Below are 21,945 nucleotides of genomic sequence, written 5' to 3' on the forward strand. Positions count from 1 at the left end.
CAAATAAGTAAGTAAGCTAAATGCAGTTCAAAATTCGTAACATGACTAAACAGGTGTGTAATAATTATAGGGGATAACCCAGGAAACTCTTTGCGTGGAATAAGACAACTACAGGACACAGTTTTATAAGTGGTAAAGTCTATATTATCACACGGTGATTCAAACAGGTGCAGAGAGAAACTCAAGTCCACAACACTTGGTGCAAATATCAAATGCAGCTCAGCAGTCTATAGAGAACTTCAGAGGAAAATGCAATCACGCAGAAAGTCTATGAAGCACAATTATTCTTGAGGATACTTGACACGAATAAGTCTTGCTTAGTCCAAAACACAGATAGATATGCTTATAAGGCAGTTCAAATAATATCTTAGCTCAACCAGGGAGGTCTGGGTAATAGTCTCAGGTTCTTGCAGAGCAGAAACAGCTTACATGTCCAGCAAATGCAGATGGAAGTAAACACGAGCAGCAGATGAAGGAGGATTACTGGAACTGGTGTATGCAGCTGGAACTCAGAGCAGAGTAGCAGGATAACCCCACAGGTTCACAGGAGCAGGTATATAGCCAGGGAGTCACCAGAGGTCAGGAGCTGGATGCAAGGCAGAATACTCTAGCACAGACTGAAGGCTGGGGTGGAGTTTTATAGCAGGAAGACACAGTGCACATGAGACCAAAGACGCCATCTTGGAAAAGGGCAGTAATGCACAAAAAGGTAATAAAAAATTTTCATAGTCCTGACAAGGCGGCATTGCTTTGTTCAACGGAGGACAACTGTAAGGAGAGGCTGACACAGTGAGTAGGCCCAAATAAGTAAGTAGGCTAAATGCAGTTCAAAATTGGTAACAGTACTAAACTGGCGGCATTGCTTTGTTCAGCGGAGGACAACTGTAAGGAGAGTCTGACACAGTGAGTAGGCCCAAATAAGTAAGTAGACTAAATGCAGTTCAAAATTGGTAACAGGACTAACCAGGCGGCATTGCTTTGTTCAGCGGAGGACAATTGTAAGGAGAGGCTGACACAGTGAGTAGGCCCAAATAATTAAGTAGGCTAAATGTCTGCCAAAAAATTGTTCATAAATAAACAAGTGGCATAGCTTGGTACAGGGATGGGCTCCTCTGCTGAGTAGCAGACAGTGGTAGTAGGCGCAAAGTATTAACTGGTCTAAATGGAGGCCAGGGCCCCTGTATATTTTAATTATCATCTATCATTTCAACAAATTTGTATTGGCAGTGCCATTGAAGTATTTAACAGCACAGACTACACAGTGGTGGAGCAGGGAGAGGTAAGTATTGCAAGTGGTAGATCACTGTTCGAGCTGGGGGGAACACTCTCTCGTGGGCGGCGGTACTGGCACAGGGCCCCTCATATTACGACGGTGTGTCTGACGTTGGTTGTGCTCCACCACCATCAGAGACACTTCATTGTACTATGAGGGACCCTGTGCCAGTGCCGTCACCCAAGAGTGGGCACATCCACCTGTCCAGGCAAACGGCACTTGCACGTGTGCTTGCGCCAGGTGGTGACCCTGGCCCTGTGGGGGGAGTCAGCCCATTTAGGGAGGTGTAAAAATGGCCTACAGTGGACATTCAGCAGCTGCAAATGAAGGAATTGAAGCAGTCAGTAAGAGGAGGCCAAAAGCAAGACATTTTTCAGGCAAGCTACGTGTCAGCAGGTGAAGGTGGGGCCAAATAATTTGAAATCCATGATTGGTTCATTTTAATGAAGGTTAGATCATCAACATATCGGGTAGCCAGACGTGTCCTTTTTTCGGTCAGTATTGAACCAGCAGCACTGAAGACTCTTTCGGATAGCACACTAGCAGCAGGGCAAGCGAGCTCCTGTAATGCATATTCTGCCAATTCAGACCAGGTGTCTATTTTAGATGCCCAATAATCAAAGGGGAATGACCTGTGAGGGAGAACATCGATGAGGGAGGAAAAGTAGTTCATAACCATACTGGAAAAATGCTGTCTCCTGTCACTTTGAATCGATGCAGCAGTACCTGTCGTGTCAGCGGTCATTGCGAAATCACTCCACAACCTGGTCATAAAACCCCTCTTTCCAACGCCACTTCGGATTTGTGCACCTCTAACACCTCTGCCATGTTGCGCCCTATGGCTCGTGTGAGAACCATCACCGCCGCTGTGTGCTGGGAATGCCTGAACCAAACGGTCTACAAGAGTTGCTTGTTTGGTAGCCAATATTTGCTTAAGGTTCTCATGTGGCATGATATTTTGTAATTTTCCTTTATATCGTGGATCCAGGAGGCAGGCCAACTAGTAATTGTCATTGGTCATCATTTTCATAATGCGGGGGTCCCATTTTAGGATACGCAAGGCATACTCAGCCATGTGGGCCAATGTTCCAGGTGTCAATTCACTGCTTGTGCTGGGTTGAGGAGCACTTTCTTGCAAATCAACATCACTTGTGTCCCGCAAAAACCCTGTACCTGACCTTGCAACGCCACCAGTTTCTATTGCCCCCTGAGAAGCATCCTCCTCCCATAAATATTCATCCCCATCATCCCCCTCCTCCTCCTCTTCGTCCGCCACATCGTCCAGGAGAGTTCCCTGAGCAGACAATGGCTGACTGTCATCAAGGCTTCCCTCCTCCTCGGTTTCAGACGCCTGCTCCTTAATGTGCGTCAAACTTTGCATCAGCAGACGTGTTAGTGGGATGCTCATGCTTATGATGGCGTCGTCTGCACTTACCAGCTGTGTGCATTCCTCAAAACACTGAAGGACTTGACAGAGGTCTTGTAGCTTCGACCACTGCACACCAGAAAACTCCATGTCTGCCTTCCAAGTGCCTGCTCGTGTATGTGTATCCTACCACAAATAAATTACAGCACTCCTCTGTTTGCATAGCCTCTGAAGCATGTGCAGTGTGGAGTTCCACCTTGTTGCAACGTCGATTATTAGGCGGTGCTGGGGAAGATTCAGCGATCGCTGATGGTTCAGCATACGGCTGGAGTGTACGGGCGACTGGCGGATGTGCGAGTAAAGTCCTCGCACATTCAGGAGCAGGGCTGGTAACCCCGGATAATTTTTCAGGAAGCACTGCACCACCAGGTTCAAGGTGTGAGCCAGGCAAGGTATGTGTTTCAGTTCTGAAAGGGCTATGGCAGCCATAAAATTCCTTCCGTTATCACTGACTACCTTGCCTGCCTCAAGATGTACACTGCCCAGCCATGACTGAGTTTCTTGCTGCAAGTACTCGGCCAGTACTTCCGCAGTGTGTCTGTTGTCGCCCAAACACTTCATTTGTAACACAGCCTGCTGACGCTTACCACTAGCTGTTCGATAATGGGACACCTCGTGTGCAACACTGGCAGCTGCGGATGGAGTGGTCGTGCGACTGCGCTCTGTGGACGAGCTTTTGCTTCTGGAGGAGGAGGAGGGGTGGCGAATGCCTACAGCCAACTGTTTCCTAGACAGTGGGCTAGGCAGAACTGTCCCACTATGGCTGTCCCCTGTGGACCCTGCATCCACCACATTAACCCAGTGCACCGTGATGGACACGTAACGTCCCTGGCCATGACTACTGGTCCATGCATCTGTTGTGAGGTGCACCTTTCCACTGACTGATTGCCTCAGCGCATGGACAATGCGGTCTTTGACATGCTGGTGGAGGGCTGGGATGGCTTTTCTCACAAAGAAGTGCTGACTGGGTAGGACATAGCGTGGTACTGCGTAGGCCATCAGGTCTTTGAAAGCTTCGTTTTCAACCAACCGGTAGGGCATCATCTCTAACAAGATTAGTCTAGCAATCTGGGCGTTCAAACCCTGTGTACGCGGATGAGAGGATGAGTACTTTCTTTTCCTAACGAGAGTCTCTTGTAGGGTGAGCTGGACTGGAGAGCTGCATATGGTGGAACTAACGGTGGTGGTGGTGATGGACATGGCGGATTGAGAGAGGGTTGGTGATGGTATTCTTGATGTTGGCCTACGTAGAGTGTTTCCTACCAAAAACCTTGTGATTCCCTGACTGCTTTGGCCTTGCAACGATACCCCCACATTTGCTGCTGGTGGTGTCCTAACCGGTGGGCTTACAGTGAGGGAAGCAATGTAGCATTGCTGACTACCTTCATTCTGAGCAGGTGCACCAATGGTACGGGACATTTGGTAGTTAGTCCAAGCTTGCAAGTGCATGCTGGTTAAATGTCTACGAATGCACATTGTATTTAAATTTTGAAGATTCTTCCCTCTGCTTAAGGTCTTTGAGCATTTCTTACAGATAACTTTTGACTGATCATTCGGATCTTGGTTAAAAAATTGCCACACTGCACTCTTCCTACTATCGAATACCTTTTCAGGCATTGCACGCTGTGCTACTTTCACCGGATGGCCACGCTGTCCTAAAACTGTTTTTGTTTTTGACACACGTTTTTGGCCTGATACGGGCCTGCCAGATGAGAGCTGTTGCAATGTAGAGGGCTGCTGAGGATCATCCTCCTCCGCTTCTGAGCTACTGGCAGTGGCACCCTCTTCCCCCAATGGCTGCCAATCTGGGTCAACAACTGGGTCATCTATCACCTCCTCTTCAATGTCATGTGCACCTTCCTCTGTGTCACCGTGTAATGTGCTATAGCGTTTGGGATGGGGCACTATAGTCTCATCAGGGTCAGATTCTGGCTGAGTACACTGCGAGGGAAATTTAGTGATCTGAGTCAATGGAACAGCATAATAATCTAGCTGTGGCTGTGCATCAGTGCACTCCATGTCCGATTCATCTTGTACTGGGCAGTTAATAATTTCCCTTTCTAACCCAGTCACGGTATGTGTAAAGAGCTCCATGAAGTAACCTGTAGTGTCGCCTGACGCATCCTTCACTTTTGGTTTGGGTGAAGGACACAAGAAAACGTCTTGCTCCTGACCGGGAGCATCCACTGACGACTCGCTGCTTTTATATTTTGAACTTTCTGAAGAGGAGGCGAAAGAGCTAGAGGCTGAGTCAGCAAGGAAAGCCAAAACTTTTTCCTGCTGCTCCGGCATTAAAAGCAGTTTTCCTACTCCAAGATAAGGGAGCCTTCGAGGCCTTGTGTAGCCAGATGATGACGCTGGCTCAACACCTCCAGTGTTAGGTGCTATTTTGCTTTTCCCACTACCACCAGATGCTCCACCACCACCACCACCATCAGTACCAGCTGGCAACGACCTCCCACGGATTCTTCCACCAGACTTCCTCATTTTTGTGAAAATGTTACCAAAATAACAACCGTTATATGGTACTGTAAAACAAGATAGAAGGTGTATATAAACTTGAGAATTTAAATCTCCCTTTTTATTTTGGGGAGACTGCACCGCAACTCAGGCCCAGTGTATAACACAACACAATGTAAGTGGCTGAACGTGGCTGGCTGATATACGGCAAACTAACAGAACTGACGTATATCCACTTTGTGACAATTTGAATCTCCCTTTTTTGGGGGGAGACTGCACCGCAGCTCAGGCCCAGTGTATAACACAACACAATGTAAGTGGCTGAACGTGGCTGGCTGATATAAGACAAACTAACAGAACTGACGTATATCCACTTTGTGACAATTTGAATCTCCCTTTTTTTTGGGGGGGGAGACTGCACCGCAACTCAGACCCAGTGTAAAACACAACACAATGTAAGTGGCAGAACGTGGCTGGAAGATATCTGAAAAAATCCAAGGATTGTAGTACAATTTCAATCTCCCTACAATGATCTCAGGCAGCAATAAAAAGGACTGCTGCACACAAAAGTGTGGACAAATAAACAAGATAACTGCAGAAAGGAGCAACAGGATTTTTGCTTTTAAAAAAGCAGTTGGTTTGCACAGCAGCGTGCAAATAGCAATGCAGCTATCAGGGAGCCTTATAAGGCAGCCTAATAAGCTACAGAGCTGATGCACAGAAATCTAGCCTCCGCTGTCCCTGCAAAAAAAGGTGGTGTTGGACAGTGGAAATCGCTACAGCACAAGCGGATTGGGGGTTAATCTTCCCTCCCTAACTATATCCCTTCTTCTGACGAAGCTGCAGCAATCTTTCCCTATGCTAAGATCGGCAGAAGTAAGATGGCGGTCGGCGTGCACGCCCCTTTATAGCCCCTGTGATGCCACAGAAAGCAAGCCAATCACTGTCATGCCCTTCTCTAAGATGGTGGGGACCGTGACCTATGTCATCACGCTGCCCATGAAACTCGACTTTGCCAAAGGTGGCTATTTTTGAATTTGTCCGATCCGTTTCTCTCAACCCTAGTACACAGTATTCTGAATGTGGTCAAACTAGTACTTGTATAGAGGTTAAAGTATGTTCTCCTCATCAGCATCTACGCCTCTTTTAATGCATCCCATTGTTTTATTTGCCTTTGCAGCAGCTGCCTGACACTGGCCACTAAATGTGAGTTTGTCTCCACCCATACACCCAGGTCTTTTTCAGTAACAGTTTTGCCCAGTGTTTTACAATTAAGTACATAATTATACATCTTATTTCTTCTGCCCAAGTGCATTAAAACTAATTTGCCATTTATCAGCCCAAGCTTGTTGTTTACATAAATCTTCTTGTAATATTAAATTGTCCTCTTCTGTATTGATTGCCCTGCAGAGTTTAGTGTCATCTGCAAATATTGAAATTCTACTCTGTATGCCCCCTACAAGGTCATTAATACATATGTTTAAAAGAAGAGGGCCCAATACTGACCCCTGTGGTACCCCACTGCTAACCGTGACCCAGTCCGAGTGTGCTCCATTAATAACCACCCTTTGTTTCCTATCCCTGAGCCAGCTTTTAACCCACTTACACATATTTTCCCCTATCCCCATTGTTCTCATTTTATGTATCAACCTTTTGTGTGGCACCGTATCAAAAGCTTTTGAAAAGTCCATATACCCCACGTCCACTGCATTTCCTTGGTCCAGTCTGGAACTTACCTCTTCATAGAAGCTGATCAGATTAGTCTGACATGAACGGTCCCTAGTAAACCCGTGCTGATACTGGGTCATGAGGTTATTCCTCTTCAGATACTCCATCAAAGCATCTCTTCGAATGCCCTCCAGGAATTTACCCACAGTAGAGGTTAAGCTTACTGGAATATAATTTCCAAGTTCAGTTTTTGTACCATTTTTGAATATTTTCACCACATTTGCTATACGCCAGTCCTGTGGTACAGACCCTGTTATTATGGAATCTTTAACCCCTTCACCCCCGGAGCTTTTTCCGTTTTTCCGTTTTCGTTTTTCGCTCCCCTCTTTCCCAGAGCCATAACTTTTTTATTTTTCCGTCAATTTGGCCATGTGAGGGCTTATTTTTTGCGGGACGAGTTGTACTTTTGAACGACATCATTGGTTTTACCATGTCGTGTACTAGAAAACGGGAAAAAAATTCCAAGTGCAGTGAAATTGCAAAAAAAGTGCAATTCCACACTTGTTTTTTTGCTTGCCTATTTTGCTAGGTTCACTAAATGCTAAAACTGACCTGCCATTATGATTCTCCAGGTCAGTACGAGTTCATAGACACCTTACATGACTAGGTTATTTTTCACCTAAGTGGTGAAAAAAAATTCCAAACTTTGCAAAAAACAAAACAAAACAAAATTGCGCCATTTTCCGATACTCGTAGCGTCTCCATTTTTCTTGATCTGGGGTCAGGTGAGGGCTTATTTTTTGCGTGCCGAGCTGGCATTTTTAATGATAGCATTTTGGTGCAGATACGTTCTTTTGATCGCCCGTTATTGCATTTTAATGCAATGTCGTGGCGACCAAAAAAACGTAAATCTGGCGTTTCGATTTTTTTTCTCATTACCCCGTTTAGCGATCAGGTTAATGCTTTTTTTTATTGATAGATCGGGCGATTCTGAACGTGGCGATACCAAATATGTGTAGGTTGGGGTTTTTTTTTATTGATTTATTTTGATTGGGGCGAAAGGGGGGTGATTTAAACTTTTATATTTTTTTTATTTTTTTCACATTTTTAAAAACTTTTTTTTTTTACTTTTGCCATGCTTCTATAGCCTCCATGGGAGGCTAGAAGCAGGCACAGCCCGATCGGCTCTGCTACATAACAGCGATCATCAGATCGCTGTTATGTAGGAGAATTGCAGGTGTGCTGTGAGCGCCGACCACAGGGGGGCGCTCACAGCCACCGGCAATCAGTAACCATAGAGGTCTCAAGGACCTCTATGGTTACAATGGAGGAGCATCGCCGACCCCCGATCATGTGACAGGGGTCGGCGATGCGCTCATATCCGGCCGCACGGCCGGATGCGGTAGTTAAATGCCGCTGTCTGCGTTTGACAGCGGCATTTAACTAGTTAATAGCGGCGGGTGATCGCGATTTCACCCGCCGCTATTGCGCGCACATGTCAGCTGTAAAAAACAGCTGACATGTCGCGACTTTGATGTGCGCTCACCGCCGGAGCGCACATCAAAGCGGGGGTCCCGACATGTGACGTACTATTCCGTCACATGTCGGGAAGGGGTTAAAGATTAGAAATAATGGTCTGTCAATGACTGTACATAATTCCTGCTGTACACAGGGGTGTATCCCATCCGGGCCTAGGGATTTGTCAACTTTAGTGATTTTTAGACACCGCTGTACTTTCTGCTGAGTTAAAGCAGGTGACATTTAATGGAGAATTTTTGTTATCACTAATCATGTTGTCTGTCATGGGATCTTCTTTTGTAAATACTGTTGAAAAAAAGTAATTTAGTATATTGTTTTTTCCTCATCCTCCACCATTTCACCCAGACTATTTTTAAGGGGACCAACACTATCATTTTTTAGTTTCTTACTATTTATGTACAGTACAGACCAAAAGTTTGGACACACCTTCTCATTTAAAGATTTTTCTGTATTTTCATGACTATGAAAATTGTACATTCACACTGAAGGCATCAAAACTATGAATTAACACATGTGGAATTATATACTTAACAAACAAGTGTGAAACAACTGAAATTATGTCTTATATTCTAGGTTCTTTAAAATAGCCACCTTTTGCTTTGATGACTGCTTTGCACACTCTTGGCACTCTCTTGATGAGTTTCAATAGGTGGTCACTGGGAATGTTTTTCACTTTCAGGTGTGCCCTGTCAGATTTAATAAGTGGGATTTCTTGCTTTATAAATGGTGTTGGGACCATCAGTTGTGTTGTGCAGACGTCTGGTGGATACACAGCTGATAGTCCTACTGAATAGACTGTTAGAATTTGTATTATGGCAAGAAAAAGCAACTAAGTAAAGAAAAATGAATGGCCATCATTAGTTTAAGAAATGAAGGTCAGTCAGTCTGAAAAAATGGGAAAACTTTGAAAGTGTCCCCAAGTGCAGTGGCAAAAACCATCAAGCGCTACAAAGAAACTGGCTCACATGAGGACCGCCCCAGGAAAGGAAGACCAAGAGTCACCTCTCCTTCTGAGGATAAGTTTATCCGAGTCACCAGCCTCAGAAATCGCAGGTTAACAGCAGCTCAGATTAGAGACCAGGTCAAAGCCACACAGAGTTCTAGCAGCAGACACATCTCTACAACAACTGTTATTATTTTATTATTATTTATTTATATAGCACCATTAATTCCCTGGTGCTGTACATGTGAAAAGGGGTTACAAACTGTTAAGAGGAGACTTTGTACAGCAGGCCTTCATGGTAAAATAGCTGCTAGGAAACCGCTGCAAAGCACAGGCAACAAGCAGAAGAGACTTGTTTGGGCTAAACACAAAGAATGGACATTAGACCAATGGAAATATGTGCTTTGGTCTGATGAGTCCAAATTTGAGATCTTTGGTTCCAACCACCGTGTCTTTGTTCGACGCAGAAAAGGTGAGCGGATGGACCCTACCTGCCTGGTTTCCAATGTGAAGCATGGAGGAGGAGGTGTGATGGTGTGGGGGTGCTTTGCTGGTGACACTGTTGGGGATTTATTCAAAATTGAAGGCATAATGATCCAGCATGGCTACCACAGCATCTAGCAGCGGCATGCTATTCCATCCGGTTTGAGTTTAGCTGGACCATCATTTATTTTTCAATAGGACAATGACCCCAAACACACCTCCAGACTGTGTAAGGGCTACTTGACCAAGAAGGAGAGTGATGGAGTGCTACACCAGATGACCTGGCCTCCACAGTCACCAGACCTGATCCCAATCGAGATGGTTTGGGTGAGCTGGAACGCAGAGTGAAGGCAAAAGGGCCAATAAGTGCTAAGCATCTCTGGGAACTCCTTCAAGATTGTTGGAAGACCATTCCCGGTGACTACCTCTTGAAGCTCATCAAGAGAATGCCAAGAGTGTGCAAAGCAGTCATCAAAGCAAAAGGTGGCTTCTTTGAAGAACCTAGAATATAAGACATATTTTCAGTTGTTTCACACTTTTTTGTTAAGTATATAATTCCACATGTGTTGATTCATAGTTTTGATGCCTTCAGTGTGAATGTACAATTTTCATAGTCATGAAAATACAGAAAAATCTTTAAATGAGAAGGTGTGTCCAAACTTTTGGTCTGTACTGTAGTTAAAGAAAATTTTGGGACTATTTTCACTCTGTCTGGCAATGAGTCTCTCTGTCTCAATCTTTGCTGCCTTGGTTTGCTTTTACAGAATTTATTTAATGTTCTGTATTTATTTAATGCCTCATCACTACATACTTGCTTTAATTATTTAAATGCTTTCTTTTTGTCACTTATTGCGCCCCCTACAGCTCTATTTAGCCATATTAGTTTAGTTCTATTTCTAGCATGTTTATTCCCATAGGGTGTGCACAGGTCCGATTCAGGATGCTAATATACATCTCCCATTTTTTTTGTCTCAGGATATCATCTGCTGATCATGTGATCGGGGGTCAGCGATGTGTCGGCATGACAACCAGCAATGCAGTACATCTATTACATAGGAGCAATCTGATGATCGCTGCTATGTAGCAGAGCCGATCAGGCTATGCCAGGTCCAGACTCCCATGGAGGCTATTGAAGCATGGCAAAAGTAAAAAAAAAATGTTTTAAAAAATATGAAAAAAATAAAAAAAATATTAAAGTTTAAATCACCCCCCTTTTGCCCATTCAAAATAAAACAATTAAAAAGAAATCGAACATGCACATATTTGGTATCGCTACGTTCAGAATCCCCGATCTATCAATAAAAAAAGGATTAACCTGATCGCTAAATGGCGTAGCGAGAAAAAAAATTCAAAACTCCAGAATTACTTTTTTTGGTCTCCGAGACATTGCATTAAAATGCAATAACGGGCGATCAAAAGAATGTATCTGCACAAAAGCATGAAAAACATCAGCTCGGCACACAAAAAATAAGCCCTCACCCGACCCAAGATGGAAACGCTACGGGTATCGGAAAATTGTGCAATTTTTGTTTTTAGCAAACTTTGGAATTTTTTTTCACCACTTAGATGAAACCTAGACATGCTTGGTGTATATGAACTTGTAATGACCAGGAAAATCAAAATGGCTGGTCAAAAAAGCCAAGCAAAAAAACAGTGTGGGATTGCACTTTTTTGCAATTTCACTACATTTGGAATTTTTTTCCCATTTTCTAGTACAAGACATGGTAAAACCAATGATGTCGTTCAAAAGTACAACTCATCCTGCAAAAAATAAGTCCTTACATGGCCATACTGACTGAAAAATAAAAAAGTTATGGCTCTGGGAAGGAAGGGAGCAAAAAACAAAAATGCAAAAATGAAAAAGGGTTGTGTCTTGAAGGGGTTAAACTCCAACATGGGTCTCCTTCATGTGTGTTGCCTGTTGAAGTAGGGCACCCTGACCGGCAGGTCTGCACTTACTTTCAGTCAACTATGTGTGCCACTATTCTTTCATTTTTTAAATAATAATAGTCAGCGAACCTGATATTTGTGCCTCCTGAGTGGAGATGGACAGAAAAGCTGCTGCATGAGGTATCAGGGCTCCCAGCACAGCAGCCCTACACCAGTCCCTCACCCACCTCTTAATTTGAACTTAAATTCAAACTTGTAAATGCTGGCTAGATCCTGGCTCATAAATGGCCCATAGTTATACACAACCCCTAACAGCTAATTATAGCAAAAGGGAGAAAAAGAGTATCTTATACCAAATATACACTTTATTGAAGTAGAATACAATGAATAAATTGATAAAAGATAACTATTACTTAGTACAGGCTATATAGTAGACTACTAACAGTATTTATACCTCAATCTGAGTGACTGGCAACACCATATTAATGGATTTTATCCATGACAATTTACTTTCTTTGTACATGTAAAAGTGGCTCTTAATATCATAATTATTCCTTCTTGCTGGTTGTGATTTGTACATTCTTGTAATTCTCCTGTAGTCTTGCTTCGGCAGTACGATTCTGTTCTTTTATCAATTTATTAGCTGAATTCTACTTTAATAAAATTTATATTTAGTATTAGGTACTCTTTTTCTCCCTTTTGCTATAATTAGCTGTTAGGGGTTGTGTATGACTATTGTGTATTGAGTTGTGTCTTTATTTTACCCATTGTTTTGGGGATAACTATTGTGTATTGAGTTGTGCCTTTATTTTATCCCATTGTTTTGGGGATATTCCAGTGTTAATCATAAATGGCCCATGTCTGACTGCTGCTGTGCCATTATAACATTTCTTCTTTGGGTCAATTGATGCCACTTTTCCTGGTGTCTGTACCCTAATTTTTGGAAATGTTTGGACTCCAAATTGGGGCTCCTTCATGTGTGTTGCCTGAATTTGGCAGGGCTCACAGAGCACCCGGCCTATACCTTTCACTCATCCACCTTTTACTGATCAATGTTAAAGCTAGAACTGCTGGTCCAAGCCCTGTCCCAGACCCTGTCCCATGCATCCATGCTGCACAATCATATTATTTGTACTCTGGGTCAGTTGGGCGGTTGGAGAGTTGTGAGGCATGGGGTAACAAGAGTAATTGGGGTGTCACCTCTGAGGACTGTACTGTGTGTGATGTTAAGTTGGAGGAAGAGGAGGACAGGCCACTTAATGCAGCACTTGCCATCCACTTGAGCACATGCTCTTTCTGGCCTTCAAGGCATACCGCTGTGCGGCTGCCAAAGAAAGGGAGTTGAGTAGCTCGTCCAGTAGCAGAAGTTGTCAGTTTTCTTTGGATAGGACGAGCTGGTGATTGTTCAGTAGAGCTTTCAGTAAAATTACTCCCTACTCTACGTACAACTCGAACACCAAGCCTATTCCCCCTTCCACCACAACCTTGCTTTTTCTCACTCATGTTGGATGAACTCTTCCCCTACTTTAACCAGCTCTTTCACAACCCTAGGCCCACACCTTCCAGTCACCTGTCACTAAACTAACAATCTTTATTTTTTTGCTGAGATAGTGTGGCTGGAGCACAGAATAAGCACAAAAGATTTAGATGCTGAAATATGGACTGATGTCTCGACCACACAACTAGCACAAAGGAGTTTGATGCTGAAATATGGACTCCTGGATGGACAACACAATTAGCACAAGGGATTTAGATGCTGAAATGTATACTGCTTGCTGGACCACACAATCTGCACAAAGTATTTAGATTCTGAAATGTGGACTTGTGTCTGGACCACACTATTAACAGCAATTATTTAGATTCAGAAATGTGACCTGGTGTCTGGACCACACTACTAGCAGAAACAATTTCGATTCATGAATATGGCCTGGTGTCTGGACCACACTTTTAGCACAAACTAATTTGATTCTGAAATGTAGCCTGTGTGCTCATTTCTAGTAATAACCTTACATAATAATCCAGTCTGTTGACATTATGAAGTACCTGTAAATGTAAGCTACAACATTGCAGTCCCATTTTCTTAGGAACTAAATGCTATTTAGTGGAATACTAAAGTCTGCAGATGCTTTCTGGAACATTATCAAATGATCATAGCAACCAAAATCTATAGAAACAGAATAAATAAAGACTTTTTTTAATCCAGCAAATCCACTTTTTCTGGTTTGGCATTCACATTTTCTTTTTCTGGCAGTTTAGGATATATTTTACATTGTGACTAATACACAATGCAGCTAGTGTTTCACTGTTTCTAAAAAATAGATATGGCTGTACGGGGAAAACATGTACACAGTACACCAGTCACTATATAAAGGGCAAATGGAAAACTGGTGTTAAGCAATAAATTGAATATGGGTCAAATGTATATGAGTCAGGAGATTTTCCATACTTCTGGTGTTCTTACTATGCCTGAAATATTCTATAAAACATGCACAATGTACTAAACTTACCTGACCAGAGGTATTCTGCGCATTTGAGATGGACAATGAACCACACATAAATATGAGCAGACGTGCCACTGTCCTTGGAGGCAATACTGACCGTGACTTATTTTCATTACTGCCCTAATATGCTAAAAATAAAATGTACACAACTTTTTAATAGTTCTTGGTTTACATTTTTTTAAACAATCCTTTTATTTGGTCTATTCAGCAAGAAATATAAACCCCACCTATAAATTTGTGATGTGTCTCATTATTATGTATAGGAATATACAGTCATGGCTGAAAGTGCCACCCTTGAGATTGTTCCAGAAAATGAAGTGTTTCTCGTAAAAAATTATTGCAAATGCACATTTTGTTATACTCAAGTTTATTTCCTTTGTGTGTTTTGGAACAATACAAAGAAACAGCAAAAATGGCAAATTGGACATAATTTCACCTTTTTTTCACATAATTTTCACACTTTCGGCCATGACTGTATATGTTATGACAATTACATGTCGTAAGTAAATATTATGCTAACATGGGGTGAAATGCATGTTCAGGTCTACCTTGTTTTTCCACAAAATGTGGTTGTTTCTGTGATATATTGTGTCTATAGGAGCTATTACGGAATTATTAGAGATGAGCAGATCGTTTTGCTGCAGATTGTATTGGAGTCAAATTTCATGACATGCACAATTTCCCACAAATTCCAACATTTTATGATTTAATTTGCAAGGATTGAAGAAAGAAAATGCATGGTGCTAATTCAACCAATGTTGAAGGCTGCAGCAACCATAGAGCAGTCTCAAACATTAGGTGCAGGCTATCCCATAATACCTTCCAGCTATCACATCACTTGGCCTAGCACAATCAGGAAGATGACTATAGCCACTATAGAAATGAAGGTTGAGTGGATGAAATGCAAAGAGTAATCAGCACCCAGACATCGACAGAATTTCCTGAGGCTCAATGGACAGAGATGTCAGCAGACAATCACAGGACTGCCGGATTGAATCCCGAGGCATGACATCAACAGAGTGGAATTCCAGGGAACAGTAGGAGGGGTAAACAAAATGGGAGAGGATTACGATAACCACACACAATACCAAATCCACACAGATATTTCCTATAATCTACATCAAATGATTGCTACTAATTCAGAACTGTCCTTCACCACCAAACCAGGAAGTTGAAACTATCACTGGCAACTCTCAAGTGCCAGTGGTAAGCATATATACCAGAGGCAAGTGGCCAACACAGAACAGCCGATACAATTCAGGATAGAAAGCTCCAGGGGATCAAATTAACTGCTTAACTCTTGCAATGACAGAGTAAGGAAAACCTGCCCTGTTTAATTGGATGGTGAAGCAGTTCCAATCAATACAGGAGTTTGTATAACCAGAAGCTGCGATCTTCTGGCCCTTCTCTGTAGCAGTACCCCCATGACAATTATTGTCCAGTAAAATTTATTCCGAGATTTTTATTTTCTAGAATCCTCAGCATAAATAGTTATACATATCCACCATTCTAATCTGATTGTGGGGTACTACTGCAGTGATGAAGGTAAATTAGAGGATTCTTGCAGATGTGGAGATAAAGAAAGAGATATATAAATGACCCAAAATATTTAGTCAATACTGATTGTTACTTAATTTTCTTTTTTAGATACTAGAAAAAAATTCTTGCTAGGCACTATTGTGTTAATATTGCACTTTGTCAATGTGATGTTTACTGAACCTATAATACCATTTTAAGTCTCCCTTTACCCACCTTCCAAAAAAGGTATTAAACAATGCATTCTTGTTTAAATAAAGGCATGAAAATATATAAGCTAGAAAAAAAGAATTATGAACTCTACCAGGCAGATTGTCTAAAGAATTAGTGCCAAAAGATGATTAACTGATCTTACCAATTAATAAAATTGGTCTACCATCACACAAAGTAGGAAGCTAAAGAAGAGTATTAAAAAAACCTCTATTTTGTGATATTCTAGATCTTCCAAATAGACATTCAAAGTGTTAGTAATAAAACATCATCATTTGTAAGTACGGAAGATCAATAGTGGACAAACTTCTGAGTAAATCGCAAAATGCGATGTAGTGTTACCTTAGGGCAAGTGCTAATTTTTTTAATCGCACAAATCCTAAGGTCTGTTCATGAACCCTTTGCTTTACTGTTAGCATTCACATCATGGTGTTTGACATATTCATCATACTATAATTTTCACAATTCAAAGTAAAACCTTTAATCTCTGTGAAGAAGCCGCCCAGGAAGTAAGAATAAGTTCCTAGTCTCTATACGTATTATTGGACTTTTATTCCGTCATGGAATTGTTTCCTCCAGTGTCTTTCACGCACTTGCAAGTGCTTTTATTATCCAATGACAGCATAATTATCTTTGATCGGATATTCACAGCTATTTGTACGCAAATTCAAAACAAGAGGATATATTTTGTATTTTCTGCTTTTATGGAGTAGAGGAATGAGGTTATGACAGGAAGCATAACATTAGAAAATGCATCATCTAACAGGTTTTCTATTAGTTTATGTTCAACCACTAGGTATAATAAGAAAGGATATAAACAGGCTAAAAGAATTATTTCATGTCTAGTCTAATCTTTTTCCAAAACATTAACTTGTTTTTCATTTTTGAGGATTTTAAAATATTTTATCGTACATGTTCTTAAAGTTGAAAACACATGTTCTGAAACTAGTGTGTTATCTGTTAGACAGATAAGACTTCCATGGCAGTGGGGTCTGCATTTCAGAAGAGTGTACAGACCAGGCTTCCGATGACGTGATTATAACATTTTACACAATTGATTTATGGAATTAGAATTTATTAGCAAAAATATCTCCAGATATGCCAGGAAATCGGAAAGCTGATTAAAATCTCTTAACATACACATATATGTATGAGGCCATTGTGCTGAAAGACGTAGTCAGTGACTCATACAAAGCTGTTAATGTAAGCAAGGAAAATTAGCGAAACTTGCTAAGGTTGCTTATTGTATTTATGCACGTCTTGTATTCAGTAATTACAAGCCGCACCCAAAGCAGAAACAGAATGGAAAAAGAAACAAATATTTTTTTACATTCTTTCCCATAAATCATAGAAAATCTAGTAAATAATCCTCTGTAATATCTATAATATCTCACAAAAATACTGTACTTAAAATATGATTACATGCTAATCCTTTTACTGCAGTCTATAGCTCTGCTAAGAGGCTGCTGTATTAGTACATTTTAGCTTTGGTTTCTGTTGTTTTACCAATTTATGCAACTCTTGCAGAAAAGCCCATTGTAGTTGAAATACCCAGAATTGTTTTCATTGTCAGTACTCAGACAAGGTGAATTTTACCAGTCAATGTGCTAAATCCTCATGCTTAAGAGTCGACAAAATGGGTACATGACCTGGTGACGACAAACTGACAAATAGTGCATGGTATTTGCAGTACAGGCATTCTCTAGATTATGAATAAAATAGATTCTGTGGGTTCATTTGCAAACCGGAATTGTATGCCGAACAGGGATGGCAAAAAGAAATAAAACTACTGTTTCATCTCTGAGCTATCCAGCAGCTCCCCTGCTCACTGCCCACTGTCTGGTCCACTTCTTTTTGTTGAAATGCACCATATCTCCGGCCTCTTCACTATAAGCCAGTGCTTCTGGCTGAGTTCTGGCTTCAGAGGTCATTGCGTGTTGTAAAGTCGTAATGTCAAGATGTGCACCACAACCTTATGAAGCGCAGTGACCTCTGAGGCCTGGCCAGTAGTGAAGAAGACATAACTGCATCCTGCAATGGTGGAAAGAAGATAACTGAATGGTGGGAAGTGAGCAGTGGGACAGCCAAAGAGGTAAGTATTCATTTGTTTTTTTTTTCACAAACAGTAACCTCATTGCGCACCTCTCAAGTCACTTATCTGCCCACCATCTGGTCCTCTTCTATCCTCTGTCATGCATCACATCTTTGGGCCTCTTCACAAAGGGCCAGAACGTCATAGCCTTGGAAGTCACTGTGTTTCATAAGATTTTCATTCACATCTTGATGTCATAACATTATGACCTTACAATGCACCGTGACCTGTGAGGCCTGGACGCGGCCGGACGTTCTAGCAAATAGTATAGAGGCACGTAACAGACGAAGAGGACTACATTGTGGGCGGTAAGCAGCGAGATGATGGGATAGGTGAGCGACTAAGTGAGTTTTATTTTCTTATTTATTTTTTGTGCAACATACAGCATGTTCGTAACTATGAGTCATACGTAATTCAAGTGTTCTTAAGTTGGGGACTGTATAGTATAGAAAGTATGTAAAGTGAAAACAGAAAAAGTCTGATTATAGGTGGTTTTCTAAGAGAAGATTGAATTTCTGTTCTAATAATATACATTATTTTCTTCATAAATTAGGCTCAATCAACTATAGACATGATTTGCATGGCTTTTGTACCTTATGTTCTGCTCTAATTGGCAAACTTTCTTCAGGTGCTTTGTTTCAGATAAAGAAATTAAATTGTGAGTCGTATTGGGTAAAGAAACTGATTTCAATGTACAAAACAGAGGAATACATTGGCATTATATAGCCAACAGAAACAAAATACTCCATAAATATAACACACTATATTTTATTGTAAGAATTTTTCAATTTTTTTCTTAATGTCATGTTTCTTCGGCTGTCACATGTCTATTTTGCCTACTGCAGCTTGAAAAATGAAGTAATGTTGTAAATATCATGAAGACAACTAATGTGTTCATAATATTTTACCAAAAAGAGCTGTATTGCATCCAAAGGCTCTCAAAATATTGTACACAGTGGTGTTGTAAATTATATGCCATGTTTAAAGGGAACCTGTCATCAGCTTTTAAGTATCTATACAAATACCGCACATTTATCTACTCCTTTACTGTAGTCCACAAATGTATACACATATAAAGGAGCCAGACTGACGTTTGCATGTTAATGACCAGGCCAATTTTCATAAATCTGACCACTGTCACTTTATGAGATAACAACTCTGGAACACTTTAACGGACCCAGCTGATTCTGAGAATTTTTTTTCGTCACATATTGTACTTCATGATTGTGGTAAAATTTATTTGATATGACTTGCGTTTATTTGTGTAGAAACTGAAAATTTGGAAAAAAATTTAAAATGTTGCCATTTTAAAACTTTGAATTCATATGCCCTTAAGAGAGATATGTCACACAAAATAGTTAATAAATAACATTTCCCACATGTCTACTTAACATCAGCAGAATATTTGAAATAATTTTTTTGTTATGAAGTTAAAAGGGTTAAAAGTTGGCCAGCAATTTCTAATTTTTTCCAACAAAATTTACAAAATCATTTTTTTAGGGACCACATCACATTTGAAGTGACGATGAGGGGTGTATATGAGAGAAAATACCCAGAAGTGACAACATTATAAAATCTGCACTCCACAATGTGCTCAAAACCTCTAAAAAGTTTATTAACCCTTCAGGAATGTGAATGGAAAAATTGAACATATAACTTTTTCACTAAAATTTTACTTTAGACCCCATTTTTTTAATTTTCACAACGGTAACAGGAAAGACCCAAACTTGTAGGTGCACAGCAGAGCTAAGAAGGGAAGGAGCACCATTTGCCTTTTTGAATGTAAAATTTGCTGGAATCGAGAGCGGATGCCATAATACGTTTCGAGAGTCCCCGATGTGGCTAAACTGTGGAAACCCCCCACAAGTGACCCGATTTTGGAAACTAGACCCCTCAAGGAACTTATCTAGATGTGTTGTGAGCACTTTGAACCCCTAAGGGCTTTACAAAAGTTTATAACGTAGAGACGTAAAAATAAAATATCAAATTTTGTCCACAAAAATTATATTTTAGCCCCCAATTTGTTATTTCCACAAGTGTAACAGGAGAAATTTGACCCCAAAAGTTGTTTTGCAATTTGTTCTGAGTATGCTCATATCCAATATGTGGCGGAAAACCACTGTTTGGGTGCATGGCAGAGCTAGGAAAGGAAGGAGCACAGTCTGACTTTTTCAGCGCACAAATGGCAGGAATTAAGATCGGACACCATGTCGAGTTGGGAGAGTCCCTGATGTGCCTAAATAGTGAAAACCCCAACAAATTACCCCATATTGGAAACTAGACCCCTGAAGGAATTAATCTAGATGTGTGCTGAGCACTTTGAACCCCCAAGGGCTTGACAGAAGTTTTTATTGTAGAGCCATAATAATAAAATATCACTTTTTTCCACAAAAATGATCTTTAGCCCCCAATGTTTTATTTTTACAAGGGTAAGAGGAGAAACTGGACCCCAAAAGTTGGTGTGCAATATCTCCTGAGTACGCTGATACACCACATGCGGGAGGAAAATACTGTTTGGGTGCAGGTGGGGCTTGGAAGGGATTTTTTAACTGATCTACTGTTTCATGATATTTGAATTTTATAATGTATTGACATACGTAAGTTGTGTAGAGTGCATCAGGTTGGTATACGATACGATATGATACACTTTATTGATCCCGAGGGAAATTATAGTATTACAGCAGGGTTACAAACAATATTTCAAACATTACAACATTACAAATAGCATTACATAAAGTAATTACTAGACACAGATCTTGCACATGACTAACCACATTACGTAACAAACAAATTTGAGTGAATGTAGATACTTAAATCTCTGATCATTGCCATTAGTGCATCAGCCATAGGTCATAGCAGTAGGCACAAACGATTTCCTGAATTTCTCCTTCTTGCACCTTAATAGGATTAGACGACTGCTGAATGTGCTCTTCTGCTTCAAGAACAGCTCGCATAGTGGGTGTGAATTATTGTTAATTATAGCCTTACACTTCATCTGAATCCTATCTTCCACAACCTCCTCAAAAGAGTCAAGATGGAGGCCAACAGCCGCTCTTGCTTTCTTGATAAGTTTGTTGAGCTTATTAGCATTAGCTACTCGCACACTACTGCCCCAGCAAATGATAGCAAAAAAGATGGTGCTTACCACGACGGATTGATAAAACATTTTGAGCATTTTACGGCACACATTGAACGACCTGAGCTTCCGTAGAAAGTACAGTCTGCTCATTCCCTTCTTGTAAACCTTCTCCATATGATACCTCCAATCAAGTTTGCTGTCAAGGTGAACCCCCAAATATTTGCAGCTCTCAACCATCTCCACCTCCTGGCCAGCAATAATGATCGGTAAGTAATCATCCTTTTTCCTTCTATAACTCACCACCATCTCCTTGGTTTTCTTCACATTTATTTCTAGACAGTTAGTCTGGCACCAATCCACAAAGTCAGAAACCACCCTTCTATATTCCTCCTCTCCCCATTCCCCCACAATGCCCCCTACAATCACTGAGTCATCTGAGAATTTTTGGAGGTGACAGAGATCTGATTTATACTGACAGTCAGCTGTACACAATGTGAAGAGGAAGGGCCACAGTACTGTACCCTGAAGGTCTCTCCAACACTGCTCCATACACTGCCAGATACCACCTCCCCATCCTTACAAACTTCAGCCTGTCCGTCAGATAGTTGTTTATCCAGTTCACCATCCCCTCATCTACCGCCTTATCAGTCAACTTATTTCGTAGTAAGGGCGGCTGTAAGGTATTGAAAGCACTTGAGAAGTCAAAGAACATGGCGCGCACTGCAGTTCCATCATTGTCCAAGAATCAATGTACTGTATGTAGCAGAGACACTACAACATCATCCACCCTCAATCTCTGCCTTTACGCAAACTGTAGGGGGTCAGTAAAAGCCCTCACCCTCGAA

This window comes from Ranitomeya variabilis, chromosome 1, assembly GCF_051348905.1.
Source record: "Ranitomeya variabilis isolate aRanVar5 chromosome 1, aRanVar5.hap1, whole genome shotgun sequence".
Classification (NCBI taxonomy): Eukaryota; Metazoa; Chordata; class Amphibia; order Anura; family Dendrobatidae; genus Ranitomeya; species Ranitomeya variabilis.